At 40.1% G+C, this 14,866-nt stretch overlaps 1 protein-coding gene across 1 annotated transcript in view; it reads left to right on the top strand.

Annotated features, from left to right (window-relative positions):
- The first annotated feature begins 2,387 nt into the window (after nucleotides 1–2,387).
- ripor3 (RIPOR family member 3) overlaps nucleotides 2,388–14,866 on the top strand; it is a 40,190-nt gene continuing 27,711 nt past the window's right edge. The window contains exons 1-2 of the mRNA XM_062997560.1: nucleotides 2,388–2,423; nucleotides 2,569–2,693. The gene's annotated coding sequence lies outside the window, so the exon portion shown is untranslated. The remainder of the gene's footprint in view (nucleotides 2,424–2,568; nucleotides 2,694–14,866) is intronic.

The raw sequence follows: 14,866 nt of genomic DNA, 5'->3' as shown, positions 1-14,866 counted from the left end.
ACATCTTTTTACAAAGCCAAGCTTGAACAATCTGCTGCTGACCCACGTAAGCTTCATGCCAACTTTTCCTCTCTTCTTAACCCTCCTCCTCCTCCCCCATCTGCCTCTCTCACTGCTACTGACTTTGCAACATTCTTTCAGGACAAGATTGACAAAATCAATCAATCCTTCTCTCCGACTGACCCACTTTCAACTGACCCTCAACCCACCAACACACTCACCAGATTCACCCCACTCACCATGGATGAGGTTACACAGCTTCTCTTATCCAGCAATCCCACTACATGCACACTTGACCCTATACCATCCACCATCCACCATCCTTAAAGACATCTCACAGGACCTAATCCCCTCCATCACACCCATCATCAACAACTCCCTGACATCAGGTGTTGTCCCTACTGCTTTTAAGAAGGCTCAGGTCATTCCCCTTCTTAAGAAACCTACACTAGACACTACAGACATTAACAACTACAGACCTGTCTCACTCCTCTCTTTTCTATCCAAAATTCTTGAACGTTCTGTCTATAACCAACTATCTGCTTTTCTCACTCAGAATGACCTCCACGATCCGTACCAGTCTGGCTTCAAGGCAGCGCATTCTACGGAAACAGCACTGGTAGCTGTTACTGAGAAGCTTCATGCAGCCAAAGCAGCCAAACTGTCATCTGTCCTTATTCTTCTTGACCTCTCTGCAGCCTTCGACACCGTGAATCACAGCATTCTCTTGTCCACACTCTCAAACCTTGGTGTAACAGGTTCAGCATGGCAATGGATGGCCTCCTACCTCGAAGGGCGCTCCTACCAAGTGTCATGGAGGGGATCCATATCTCCCCCATGCACTCTCTCAACCGGTGTTCCTCAGAGCTCTGTACTTGGCCCACTTCTTTTCTCTATCTACACCCGCTCTCTGGGTAAGGTCATAGCCTCCCATGGCTTCTCCTACCACTCCTATGCAGATGACACTCAGCTCGTTCTGTCATTTCCTCCTTCAGACACACAAGTCTCAGCTCGCATCTCAGCATGTCTGCGAGATAGCTCACGATGGATGTCAGCTCATCATCTAAAACTTAATCCCAGCAAGACAGAGGTGTTGCTTATTCCTGGAGATCAGTCTCCAACCCAGGACCTAGTTATTTCTCTGGATGACTCCCAGATCAGACCATCTAATAAGGTAAGAAGTCTTGGTGCTGTCCTGGATAACCAGCTGACCTTCTCTCCTTATATAGCCAACATGACAAGATCGTGCCGGTTCCTCCTGTACAACATCAGGAAGATTCGGCCATTTCTCTCCAGGGAAGCTACCCAGATTCTGGTGCAATCTCACGGTTGGACTACTGCAACTCCCTTCTGGCAGGAGCGCCCATGTCCACTATTAAACCCTTGCAGCTCATTCAAAATGCAGCTGCCCGTCTGGTTTTTAACCAGCCCAAACACTGCCACATCACCCCACTGCTGCGTTCTCTTCACTGGCTTCCTGTAGCTGCACGCATTCAGTTTAAAACACTAACGCTCGCCTACAAAGCCAAAAATGGACCAACCCCAAGCTACCTTCATGGTCTAATCAAACCCCGCTCTGTACCACGCAACCTCCGAGCCACCAGTCTCGCTCGACTTGAGCCTCCATCCAGGACTAAAGGAAGACAAGCATCAAGGCTCTTCTCTGTTCTAGCGCCCAAGTGGTGGAATGAACTTCCTCTGTCTGTCCGAACATCTGAGTCTCTTGCTGTCTTTAAAAAGCGATTAAAAACCCACCTCTTTACTAAGCACTTAAGCTGACTTGTACTTATTTACTAACATCTTGTTCCATCCTTTTCCATTTCCAAAAAAACCCCACTTTGGTTCTAACAGGTTTTTGCAGATTTGTGTTCTTCGACTGTTGTTTACCTAAACTTGAGAAATGAAATGTTCACTTTGGAAGCACTTCTGTAAGTCGCTCTGGATAAGAGCGTCTGCCAAATCCTGAAAATGTAATGTAAAATGTAATGGACCATTAACATCCAGCAACTCAGGGCAAGAAGCTGACTTTACTAACCTGTCAATCATAAAGCATTTATTTAAATACACTTTTGAAGAAGATGGACTTTTCAGGCAAAAGGTCTGAACAATGTTTGAACAAAGTATGTACAGTCCTTTGTTTAGCCAGTACATTTGTCTATTTCGAAGTGGATAAAGATCAGATCAAGTTTTAAAAGCAATTTATGCAGACATTCAGAGTTCTGCACCATATTGTTCTAAATTCATTTTTATTGGCATCGAGTCAAAAGGTTGAGTCAAACTGGCCAAGAAAGATTTAACTTCTCCAGATCTTTTTACTGGCCCAGCACAGAGTAGAGAAATGACATTGGGGGAAGTGTGTGTGTAAGAGAGAGAGAGTGTGTTGGGCGGAGAGAACAGATGGAGAAGTAAAGAATAGAGGAAAAGTAAGGAAAAAAGAAAGCATACATAAGAAGAGAGATTAAGATAATTTGAAAAGGAAAAATAGATTTCAATGTTTTTTGCCTTTTTGCTTCCTGTTACTTTCTGGAACTGGGTGTCATTTTTGCCCCTTTGTGCCTCCCAACATAGCCAGAGTTGCGCTATCAGAAACAAACAGACGTCTGCTCACACATACAGAAACATTACCAGACTGCTACAGAGATGAGCATGTTTTCACTTTGCTTCAAGTCTGGAATATGAGAACTTCCAGTCTGGTAAGACAAGAAAGCTTTAAAACATTTACTTCTTTGTTCCTGTTTAAGAAATGTGTGCTTTCTTTGCATCATCTAGCCAAAGTAACTTTGTTTTAAATGTGACATGTTTTAGGGGACACTGCATAGCAATCAATACAGCTGCACTCAAAAGTATTCAACCTCCATTGTTATTGTTATTATTATTTATTAGGATTTTAACATCATGTTTTACACACTTTGGTTACATTCATGACAGAACATGTAGTTACTCATTACACAAGAATCATCAGTTCACAAGTTTAATATCAAACAGTCATGGACAATTTTGTATCTCCAATTCACCTCTTTGGACTGTGGGAGGAAACCGGAGCTCCCAGAGGACCCACGCAGACATAGGGAGAACATGCAAACTCCATGCTGAAAGGACCCAGATTGCCCCAACCTGGGGATCAAACCCAGGACCTTCTTGCTGTAAGGCGACAGTGCTACCCACTGAGCCACTGTACCGCCCTTAACCGCCACTGTAAATTAGAATTAATAGCAGCATGTATAAACTTTCTGCTGTTTGCAATAAACCAATCAAACAAGAACATTTTAAATGGCTCAACTAATATCACAAGTGACTTTTCCAAATTCAACACAAAATGCCACTTTTAATGACTTTTAAGTCTTGAAATAATTCATCTTCTTAATGACAAGCGCTAAGTCAGAGTAGCCTTTCACTGTTATGATTAGCTGCAAATGTGATGCATAACCAGACAGCAGCAGCTGGCAGTGTTTCTGTGGAATCTTGGCCCATTCCTGATGGACAATAGCCTCCAGTTCACTAACATTCCTGAGTTTGTATGCTGCAATCACCTTCTTTAAATCCCACCAAAGGTTTTTATAGAGCCACTCCAGAACATTTGAGGTATTCTTGGGATCAATAAGGTCCAATTGGAAGGTCTAATAACGCCCAAGCTTCAGCTTCCTCGAAAAAGGCATGATATTTTCTCTTACGATTTCCTAATACTGGATTGAATTCATTTTTTCCTCCACATGCTGCAAGTTTCCAGTGCCAGAAAAAGCAAAGCAGCCCCATGTTTCACTATAAGCAGAGTGTTTTCCAGAGGAGAATAAATCATATGCTGATAAAAAAAAAACCTCTGTGGCTTATTTACATGAATTTGAGCATGTTGAAGCTAACTTGTGTGATTTTGGGTCAGTAGAGGTGTACGTCTTAGAAGCACGAAGACCTTCAGAATTTAGTATGCACCTATCTGTGCAAACTTAAACCTCAGAGCCTGCTGCCACTAAATCCTGCTGGAGGACAGCAGTAGTTCAGTGGTTAAGGTGCTGGACTAGTAATCATAAGGTTGCTGGTTCAAGCCCCACCATCACCAAGTTGCCACTGTTGGGCCCTTGAGCCCTCAATTGCTCAAAAATTGTATACAGTAATGATTGTAAGTCGCTTTGGATGAAAAGTGTCTGCTAAATGCTGCAATTGCAATGTAAATGGAGGTCTTTTGCAGTCACCCAAGGGTTTTTGACCACCTGCCTCCTCAGGAATCTGGTGGCAGCCAGCAATAGCTTTCTCCTTCTGCCATGTCCAAGTAGTGTCACCAGTGTTCCTTTAGCACTGAACCTGCCAACGTGACATGAATCTATGATTCAGTGTCTTACTATCTTTTTGTATTATTTTTCTTGTTTGTGTACAGCAACTATCTCCTAACTTTTTGGACAACTCTCTTGACTTATTTTTAACATTTAAACGTCACAGTCAACAGTTGAATAACTCTGAGACTGCAGTAGTCATTAAAAGTGGTGTTTTGTGTTGAATTTGGAAAAAACACTTCTTATATTACTTGTGTTAAGTTGCTTAAATTGTTCTTGTTTGATTTATTGTTCTTAATCTTGTTTGGTTTATTACAAACAGCAGAAAGTCTGTAAATTGTGATAAATCTAATTAGCTACAGGGTTGAATAATTTGTATTGCAACTGTAAATGGGCATTTAAACTGCCGCTCGAGTGGCATCCACTTACGGCAGCTTCTCTTTTACAATTGCTTATTACTTGCAGTTTCACCTTTTTTTCTGGATTATTTTAGTTTTTAAAGTTCCTTAAATCTTTTATTTGTCATTTACTTTTAAACTTCAGTGAATCATGGTCCACATACTCATGTCTTTTCTGCTGTTTTGAATACTACAGTTTGTGTTTGTATTCACATGCGGTAGAGCTTGTGCACAGGCATGGCCCCATTGTTTACACCAAAGACCAGCTGCTAGCAGTTAGCAACATCTCTGTTGTCCCTGAGGAGTTTCCCGAGATTCCACGGGAACTTGGGAGACGGAGAAAGGAGGAACATGCCGGTGCTGAGCAGCATGCTAGGAACAGATGCTATAAACCCCTCCTTACATCAGTCTTTATGTGGAATATAAGATCCTTACCCAATAAAATGGACAAGTTGGCTGCGTTGAATATCGTGAGTGTAGCCTAATGCTGTTTATTGAGACATGGCTAACTGACCTAACACTGGATGCTAACATTGCACTGGATGACTTCCAGATTTGGCATGCGGACAGGACAAGTTATAGATGGTGTAACTGAGGACACATCACTATTAAAGAACAAATCTGCAGTATGGATATTAAACTGTTAGCCTTAACCCTGGGCTTCTAAGGCACTGTGCAGACCAGCTGTGTCGGATGGTCCAGGAAATCTTCAACCTAAGCAGGAAGCAATGTGAGAATCTTATTTGATCTATCTAGCTTTAAACATCATCAGGCCCACTCTGCTAAGGAGCAAGATGAAGAGTGCAGGGGTGGACCATCATCTCACCACATGGACTATGGACTATCTCATGAAGAGACCACTGTATGTGCGGCTTAAGGACTGTGCGCTGGACACAATCCTTTGCAGCACAGGGGCTCCACGGGGGACAGTCTTGGCCCCATTCCTCTTCACCTTTAACACAGCAACCTGTCACCTTCTGAAGTTCTCTCCAGGTTAATACTAGTAAAACAAAAGAGCTGGTGGTGAATGATCCACCAAAATCAGTGAACATCCAGGGAATGGATATTGAGATATATACCTATAAGTACCTAAATGTTCACCTAAATAATACATTTGCTTGGACCAACAACACACAGGCACTGTATAAGAAAGGCCAGAGCACACTTAATTTGTTGAGGAGGCTATGGTCTTTTCTTTACAGGGGGCTTTTTTCAATTATTTTTATAACTCCGTGGTGGCATCAGTGATGTTTATAGAGATGCTGGGGCAGCGGTAAAAGCTGGATAAAAAATCAGGAAGGCAAGTCCTAAGTTTGAAGGCAGTCATGGAAAGAAGAATGATGGCCAAGCTGTCATCCTTAATGGAGAACACCTCCCACCCTCTGTATGAGACAGTGGCAGCACTGGGCAGCTCATCAGTGACAGAATTGTTTTTATATATATCTTTATATTTCTATATTTTTGCCTAAATCTCTTCTATATCTCTTGCTGCTGTAACAATGCAAATTTCCCCCTGTGGGATAATAAAATGCTATCTTATCTTCTATGCCCACACATGCCATGGCTTTGCCAAAGCGAATTAGTAGAATTAGTGATGAACACAGTTTTTTTTCTTTAAACCTAATGAACCTAATGAATATCGAGCAAAGCAAAAGAAAGCTGCTGTACAGCCAAACAGATACAGCTAAAAGTTTAGTTTCTGTCCGTGACAATTACATGTTAGACAAACATCAGATTCTCTCTTAGTTCTTTGTATTCACAGTCTGGTAATGGTAATGTTGCAATGTCAATAGCTAAAATTATGTGCTTCCATAGTGGTTGGGAGCATTTCTGGTGTGAGCGACCCTTAAATGCAGCATTTTTGAAATGTATTAATTAATTTACATCAGTTTCTGCATTTCAGGCCTGAAACACATTTCATAACAAGTTGGGAAATACATGGCAAAGTTATTCATAATGACATCTTTGATATTCTTGATATGATAACCTTTCCATCATAAACCCCTTTATTTTCCTTTCCTAAGGAAGGTAATATAACTAATACATTGAATAAACACACTCCAGTTCAGGATCTCCAGTTTGTCAACAAATTTGTGAGAAAATTATTGAAATGTTGTTGTTGGCCTGAAATGCAGGAATAGATGTACAACCCCAAATCAGAAAAAGTTGGGACAGTATGGTAAATGCAATAAAATAAAAAAACATTGTTCCTTACATTTACTTTGACTTTTATTTGATTGTAGACAGGATGAACAGGATGAGATATTTCATGTTTTATCTGCTCAGCTTTCATTTCATTTCATTTCATTTAAAATACCTCCATTACTGCTTTTCAGGCCTGCAACTCATTCCAAAAAAAGTTGGGACGGGGGCAGTTTAGGGCTAGTAATGAGGTGAAAAAACTAAATAATGATGTGATTCCAAACAGATGATGTCAACAGGTGATTGTAATCATGGTTTGGTACAAAAGCAGCATCCAGGAAAGGCTGAGTCTTTGATGAGCAAAGATGGCCAGAGGATCTCCAGTTTATCAACAAATGTGTGAGAAAATTATTGAAATATTTAAGAACAATGTACCTCAAAGAAAGATTGGAAGGGATTTGCATATTTCTCCCTCTACAGTGCATAATATCATTAAACCATTCAAGGAATCAGGAGGAAATTCAGTGCGTAAAGGCCAAGGGTGATATCTTAAGCTGAATGCTTGTGATCTTTGATCCCTCAGACGGCACTGCATCAAGAACCGCCACTCAGCAATAGCTGATATAACCACATGAGCAAGAGATTACTTTGGCAAACCTTTGTCAAGCACTACAATACAGAGTTACATGCACAAAAGCCACTTAAAACTTTACTGTGCAAAAAAGAAGCCTTATGTTAACCATGTCCAGAAGCGGCATCGACTTTTCTGGGCTCTGAGGCATCTAGGATGGACCATCACACATTGGAAACGTGTATTGTAGTCACATGATTCAGCATTCCAGGTCTTTTTTGGAAGAAAAGTGTGCTCTGGACCAAATACAAAAAGGACCATCCAGACTGTTATCAGCTACAAGTCGAAAAGCCAGGGTCTGTTATGGTATGGGGTTGTGTCAGTGCCCTTGGCAAAGGTAATTTACACTTTTGTGATGGCAGCATTAATGCAAAAAGTACATTGAGATCTTAGAGCAACATATGCTGCCTTCAAGACGACATCTTTTCCAGGGATGTCCATGCATTTTTCAACAAGACAATGCAAAACCACAAGCTGCACACATTACAAAGGCATGGCTGCAGAAGAAGAGAGTACGGGTACTGGACTGGCCTGCCTGCAGTCCTGACCTGTCCCCAATAGAGAATGTGTGGGGAATTTTGAAATGAAAAATGCGACAATGACGACCCCGTACTGTTGCACATCTTGTTTGCAGAAAGAATGGGACAAAATAAAAGCTAAAACACTAAATCACTTGGTATCCTCGGTGCCAAAACGTCTTTTAAGTGTGGTAAAAAGGAATGGCAACATTACAAAGTGGTAAATGCTTTACTGTCCCAACTTTTTTTGGAATGTGTTGCAGGCCTGAAATGCAGGAATGGATGTTTATTAATAAATGAAATGAAGTTGAGCAGATAAAACATGAAATATCTCAGGTTCATCCTGTCTGCAGTCAAATAAAAGTCAAAGTAAGAAATAGTGTGTGTGTGTGTGTGTGTGTGTGTGTGTGTGTGTGTGTGTGTGTGTGTGTGTGTGTGTGTGTGTGTTTTATTTAGATGTTCATACTTTTCCAATTTTTTTCTTATTTGGGGTTGCAGATTTGCAGTCACTGGACTTTGAGTAAGTCATCTGGGCGGCACGGTGGCTAAGTGGGGCGGTCCAGGTCCTTTTTGTGTGGAGTTTGCATGTTCTCCCCGTGTCTGCGTGGGTTTACTCCGGTTTCCTCCCACAGTCCAAAGACATACAAGTGAGGTGAATTGGAGATACTAAATTGTCCATGACTATGTTCGATATAACCTTGTGAACTGATAAATCTTGTGAAATGAGTAACTACCGTTCCTGTCATGAATGTAACCAAAGTGTAAAACATGACGTTAAAATCCCAATAAACAAACAAACAGATAAGTCATCTGGTACTTTTTGCAACATTTTCTGTTTGTGTGATCTTGGCTGTATTTGTTTCAATTGAGATCCAGTTTCTGCTCATGAATGTTTCTGGACATAGTTTGTGTTCTTCTGTAAAACAAGGATACTTATTTTCTTTTGTAAGTAATGCCTAGTTCACACTACACGATTTTTGCCCTGATTTTCGCTCGGCGACTGTTCGGCGCTAGGTTTGCCGGCTCGGGAGCAACTCGGCATGCGAAACTTGGCTCTCAATCGCTATGTGTGAACTACTCAACAACTCGATCCGAGCGGCTCGCCGAGCACTCACCGACCGCTCCGCGACCGAAGTGAGATTTCTAGCATGTCAGATATCTGAATCTGAGTTGCCCGACTGGCAATGAGTGCTATGTCGAACAGCCAATGAGAACACAAGATACAGGGTGAGGGGAAACGCAGGGGAGGAGTTGTTAAAAGGTGGGACAGGGGCATAATATAGTTTATGTCAGAATACATTGGCACACACAAGTTTTACAGTATTTCTGACCTGATCGTTCTCTACAAAACATAACACCAACGTTGTATTGCAAAAAAATGTTTATTAACCTCCAACTCACTGCAGAACAATCCCTGCTGTTCACGTAGCCAAATCCAGATTCATTTATTTTTTCTTGATTTTACACTGCACATCAGCGCACAAACTTTGATCGCTCGCTACTTGATGTGCATTTTTGGTATCATTAAACCTTTTGTCACTTCTCGCATTTGTTTTTGTGACAAAACATAGTTTTGGAGACCAGCTCGCCTGCGATTCCAGTTGGTGATAGATCGTGAAGTGTGAAACCCCCTATCGCCGATCAGTCGTGTAGTGTGAAAGCCACACCGACTTGAAAGACTCCCGATTATAAGAGAACCAGTTGTGTAGTGTGAACTTGGCATTACTGTGCATTCACCCCCTATTTTGCTATTAACAAGTTCTTTTTAAGAGGGGAAATCTTTAACCACAGACACAAACTTGTTATTTGGCCATTAAGTCAACATAGCATTTGTAAAGTCAGCACTGAGAAGACCATCTTTAAAAATGATGTTCCAGTTCATCTCAAAAATCACAACATTTGCTAAAGGCTTAATACTCTATCCACAACTGTCTTTTATTTATAGACTAAAGTAAAAGTTAAAATAGCCTATCTACCTAAACAGAAGCTTTGAAGAGGCAAAATCAAAACAGTCTGACTGAGGTGCAAAAAAGCCCTACTATTTCATTGCAGACAGTATGAACCCAATATATTGTATGTTTTGTCTGGTCATCTTAATTTCATTTGTTAAAATACATCTATTCTTATATATACCCGTGTCTGTGTGAGTTTCCTTCAGCAGTTCCAGTTTCCTTACACAGCCCAAAGACGTGCGAGTAAGGTGAATTGGAGATACAAAAATTGTCCATGATTGTGTTTGACATTAAAGACTTAAACTGATGAATCTGTCCTGTCAAGAAAGTGTGTAAAACATGATGTTTAATCCTAATAAATCAATAAATATTATTCATAAATTTTAGACCTGCAACACATTCCAAAAAACTTCCTTTCAATCTTTCTTTAAGGAACATTGTTTTTTAAACATTTTAATAATTTTCTCACACATTTGTTGACAAAGTGGAAATCCTCTGGTCATCTTTGCCCCTTACATTCTTAGCATTTTGTAGATATGCGTTTATTTTAAATCATAGTCCCCTGAAGGTAGGTAGTCACCTGGAATGGTTTTTCAACAGTCTTAAAGGAGTCGTCCGATGTGCTGAGCACTTGTTGGCTGCTTTTCTTTCACTCAGCGATCCAACTCATCTCAGACCATCATTCTCATCATTCTCCTTCTAACCTAAATAGCCCTTACATAGACTGATGTGACTGGTACATAGACTGGTGTGTTTGGGGTTATTGCCCTGTTGAAAAACAAAGGATGGTCCCACTAAGTGCAAACCAGATTGGATGGCATGTCTCCGCAGACTGTTGTGGTAGCCATGCTGGTTAAGCGTGCCTTAAATTTTGAAAGACATCTCAGATTTCGACTCATCAGATTCAGTACAGATTTCCACTGGTCTGATGTCCATCCCTTGTGTTTCTTGGCCCAATAAATTTTCTTCTTGCTGTCCTTCTTCTTAGTGGTGGCTTCTTTGCAGCATTTTGATTCACACATTCTCCTCTGAACAGTTGATGTTGAGATGTGTCTGCTACTTGAACTCTGTGAAGCATTTATGTGGGTTCTTAAACAAGATGCGGTTAATTTGCGGGTTTCTGATGCTGGTAACTTATGAACTTATCCTCAAAATTAATGGTGAATCAAGTTTTAACCCTTCCAGAATCTTGTGGACTTTCAAAGAGTCTCCAGATTAGGACAAGGGAACGTTAATCAGATAATTGTAGATGTCTAAATACTGCAGGTCAGGAATGCTCTCTGTTGCTGTTTCGATACTTGTGAAAAACTCTTGGTCTTTCATTCCTTATGAGAACCAGTTTCATCATAGCGTTTGATGGTTTTTGTGATTTTGCTTGAGGATACATTAAAAGGAATTTTTGCACTTTTTATTCAAAAGACAAACTCTGTAAGGCAAAACCTGAAAGATTAAACATTCCTGACCTGCAATGTCCACCTCTTTCACGTTTAAAAGCATTTAGAATTTGAGATCACCACAATTAGACTTTTGCAATCTGTTTATGTAAAGGGTGTGTGCATGTTTGAGAGAGAAAGACACTATCTACCCCTCACACACACAGTCAGCCACCCTGAGCTGAACTTGTGGTCTGCTCTAGATAACATGTTTTTGAGCTAAAACAGAATATTTATGCATATTTGGCAGAACTTCATAAGAAGGTTGGTACAACTTGTTTATGTTTTGACATTTGTTCATGTAATTGTCTTTGTGTAGTATTTTATCATAGGGTAAAACAAGGTTACAACTATAGTTGAAGAGAAAATTCAGTCATATTCGGAGAATTCCAAGATGGTCACAGTTTGTGGGTTGCAGCAACATATGTGTGGTGTTAACATAAAAAAGTTGAGCAATGGCATTCCTAATTTATGAATTTTGGAGTCTGCAGGGGATAAGAAAGCAGGTAAGAGTTTAAGTGTGTGTGTCCTTTTGCATACAAACCTGCATGTGTGTCATTTGTCAATGTAACAATGGGATGGAGCATAAGGCTATGGGAGACCCAATTGTTATACACACAGTGTTTACTGAATGTGAAAGCTAAATGCTAGGGTATTATTATTATTGCTATTATTATTATTATTATTATAATTAGTATTATTATTATGTGTAGGTTTTTTTAACAAGCTGTGAAATCAATCTTTCACATTTCCAGAAAAAGCAAGACAAAGAAAATGTAAAGGTATACAGTGAAATAAGAAAGAGAAAACATCTGTGTAACATCTGCTTCAGTGGTGGTACTCCCTGCAGAGACCCATGCATCTGATCCATTCTCTCTTGATAAACTTACATTCTTCCATGAGTTCATTTTTGGCCTGCGCTTTATTCATTTACACAAGCCAAACAAAGAAAAGAAGTTCAGGAAACTGGAAGAAAGGATAGATTTGCACATCAAATGTAAACAAGAAATCAAGCCAAGCAAAGACGTTTAAAGGCTGTTACACTCAAACCAGTTCAACTATAATCATAACAAAAGTAGTAACCTTTTAATTGCTGTCTTTACAGTTCATCGCCTAGGTTAGATCCCCTGATAGACTAAACTAATAACTTATAATAATTAGAAATTGTTAAAATGTCTATACAATGTCAGTGCCAATCAAATACACGGACGGAGCAAGCCAACCACAGAGCACTAATATACTGCTCTAATTTAGAAAACATTGCCCTGACTGTCACAAAACTCATACCACAGGTAGCAAAAAATGACGTAACTGCAGTGCTAGTCGGTGTTGTAACATGCCCACCACCAAGATTGCAGATAATCTTTGGCTGATCACCATGAAACTTAAAACGCTTCTTTAATTTTGGACCCTCAAATGGCCTTCAAAGCATCAACAACAGCTTCACATTATTTTAAACAGTAAATATCTTATTTTGTTTACAGCTAAATGTAAACAGTTTAAATGTGATGTTAGCTTGACAATCACTTTTATTTGTATTTCCTTATCCCAAACTCCTTCTCTTGGATTAAAGTCTTTTCTTTCAATAATTGATCCTTATGGCTAAAGAACTGGCAATCAATCAGGTACCACAATTTTCCTACCATGGAGGTGGTGGTAAAACATTTTCATTAGAATGTTGGCTCTGTACTAGTATATTGTGTAAGAGGCAGCCATGTTGGGTTTAGTAGGGAAAGATGGAAGTTAGGCCAAATCATGTAATTAATGCATGGGACTTTTTGATTAAAAAACAAAGCTGTAGCCTAGTGGTTAAGGTACTGGTCCAGTAATCAGAAGGTTGCTGGTTCAAGCCCCACTGCCAGGATGCCACTGTTGGGCCCTTGAGCAAGGCCCTTAACCCTCAATTGCTCAGACAATATACTGTCACAGTACTGTAAGTCGCTTTGGATAAAACCGTCTGCTAAATGCCGAAATGTAAATGTAAAAATGGAGACTTGGTGTTAACGTCAGCTGGCTATCCTTGTTAGAGATCGATTGTTTTTATGTTGTTCATGTTTTAAATCTAAGTGGTGTTTGTGGTGTTAATACATAAGGTATAACACCAAACATACCACCCCAGTATGGCTGTGATAACAATAGGTTAGAATTATTTTTTAGTAGACTGAACTGGCAGTCTAGTCTAAGATCATTTAAAAAAATTTATGGATGTATTTTTGTAAAAATGTACCTTTTTTCTGCAAGAAAGCTTGAACTTGTAATGAAGTTTTTTTTATAGCAAGACCTTAATACTGCCAAACCAACAATGATAATAATAAACTAAATTATTAAAATCTCCTTAATAAACTTAGTCCAAGCCGCTCAGGTGGCGCAGCGGTAAAAACACACGCTGAAACCAGAGCTGGATCTCAAATACATCGTATCGAATCTCAGCTCTGCCTACCGGCTGAGGCTGAGCGGCCACATGAACCACGATTGGCCTGTTGGCCTGTTGAACCACGACTAAGCCGGATGGGGTCTCTCTCCCATGACTGGTGCAATTACGACCTCTGCTGGCTGATTTATGGCGCCTGCACAGAGATGAGAAAAGAGTGCTCTCAGGGTGTGTCCTCTCGGTACACAACATTGAGCTGCACTGCACTCATCAAAGTGCAGGTGATAAAATGCATACAGCATGCTGCCCACGTGTCAGAGGGGTTGGTGGAGAGGAAGCATGATGCAATTGGGCAATTGGACGCACTAAAAAAAAGGGAGAAAATGCATAAAGAAAATATTTTAAGTATAATATAAATATAAATAAATAAGCTTAGTCCAAGTTCTAAACTCAATCCCATTAAACTTTTATGAGACAGACAGACAGACAGACAGATAGATAGACAGATAGATAAATACAGACATACTACATGGAAAAAATAGTTTGAACAAAAAGAAGAAAGAAAGAACGACTAACAAAAATACAAATAATGTAAGTAGGGTGTAGCAAATACACAATGTGTTACAAAATACACCACTGCTGTCCAGCTTATCTGAAAGCAATTAAAGAAGTAAATGAGCTAAATCAAATCTGAGCACAAAAAAAGCTACAATAAAAAAACCCAACTTACTCTTATAGGGGGCAGTTGTAGCTTAGAGGTTAAGGTACTGGACGAGTAATCAAAAGGTTGCTGGTTCAAGCCTCACCCCTGCCAGGCTGTCACTGTTGGGCCCTTGAGCAAGGCCCTTAACCCTCAATAGCTTAGACAGTATACTGTCACAGTACTGACGGTAAGTCGCTTTGGATAAAAGCGTCTGCTAAATGCAGAAAATGTAAATGTATAATTTTAGACTATTATTTTAATAGGGTGGGTCACATGTGAAGTGCAAGGTGAAGCCCCACACTTTCAAGAATGAAAATGAAACCAAGTGCAAGATTCTTGACCAGGGCAAATCTGTGAAAGAGAAACTACGATTATAAAGAAGGACTCCCTCCTGATGCAAATTAACACTAATGAGGCACAGACAACTGTCAATTAAAAGGAACTATCTCAGTT

This window comes from Trichomycterus rosablanca, chromosome 6 (assembly GCF_030014385.1).
Source record: "Trichomycterus rosablanca isolate fTriRos1 chromosome 6, fTriRos1.hap1, whole genome shotgun sequence".
Lineage (NCBI taxonomy): Eukaryota > Metazoa > Chordata > Actinopteri > Siluriformes > Trichomycteridae > Trichomycterus > Trichomycterus rosablanca.
This window is presented reverse-complemented; position numbering and strand designations above follow the sequence as displayed.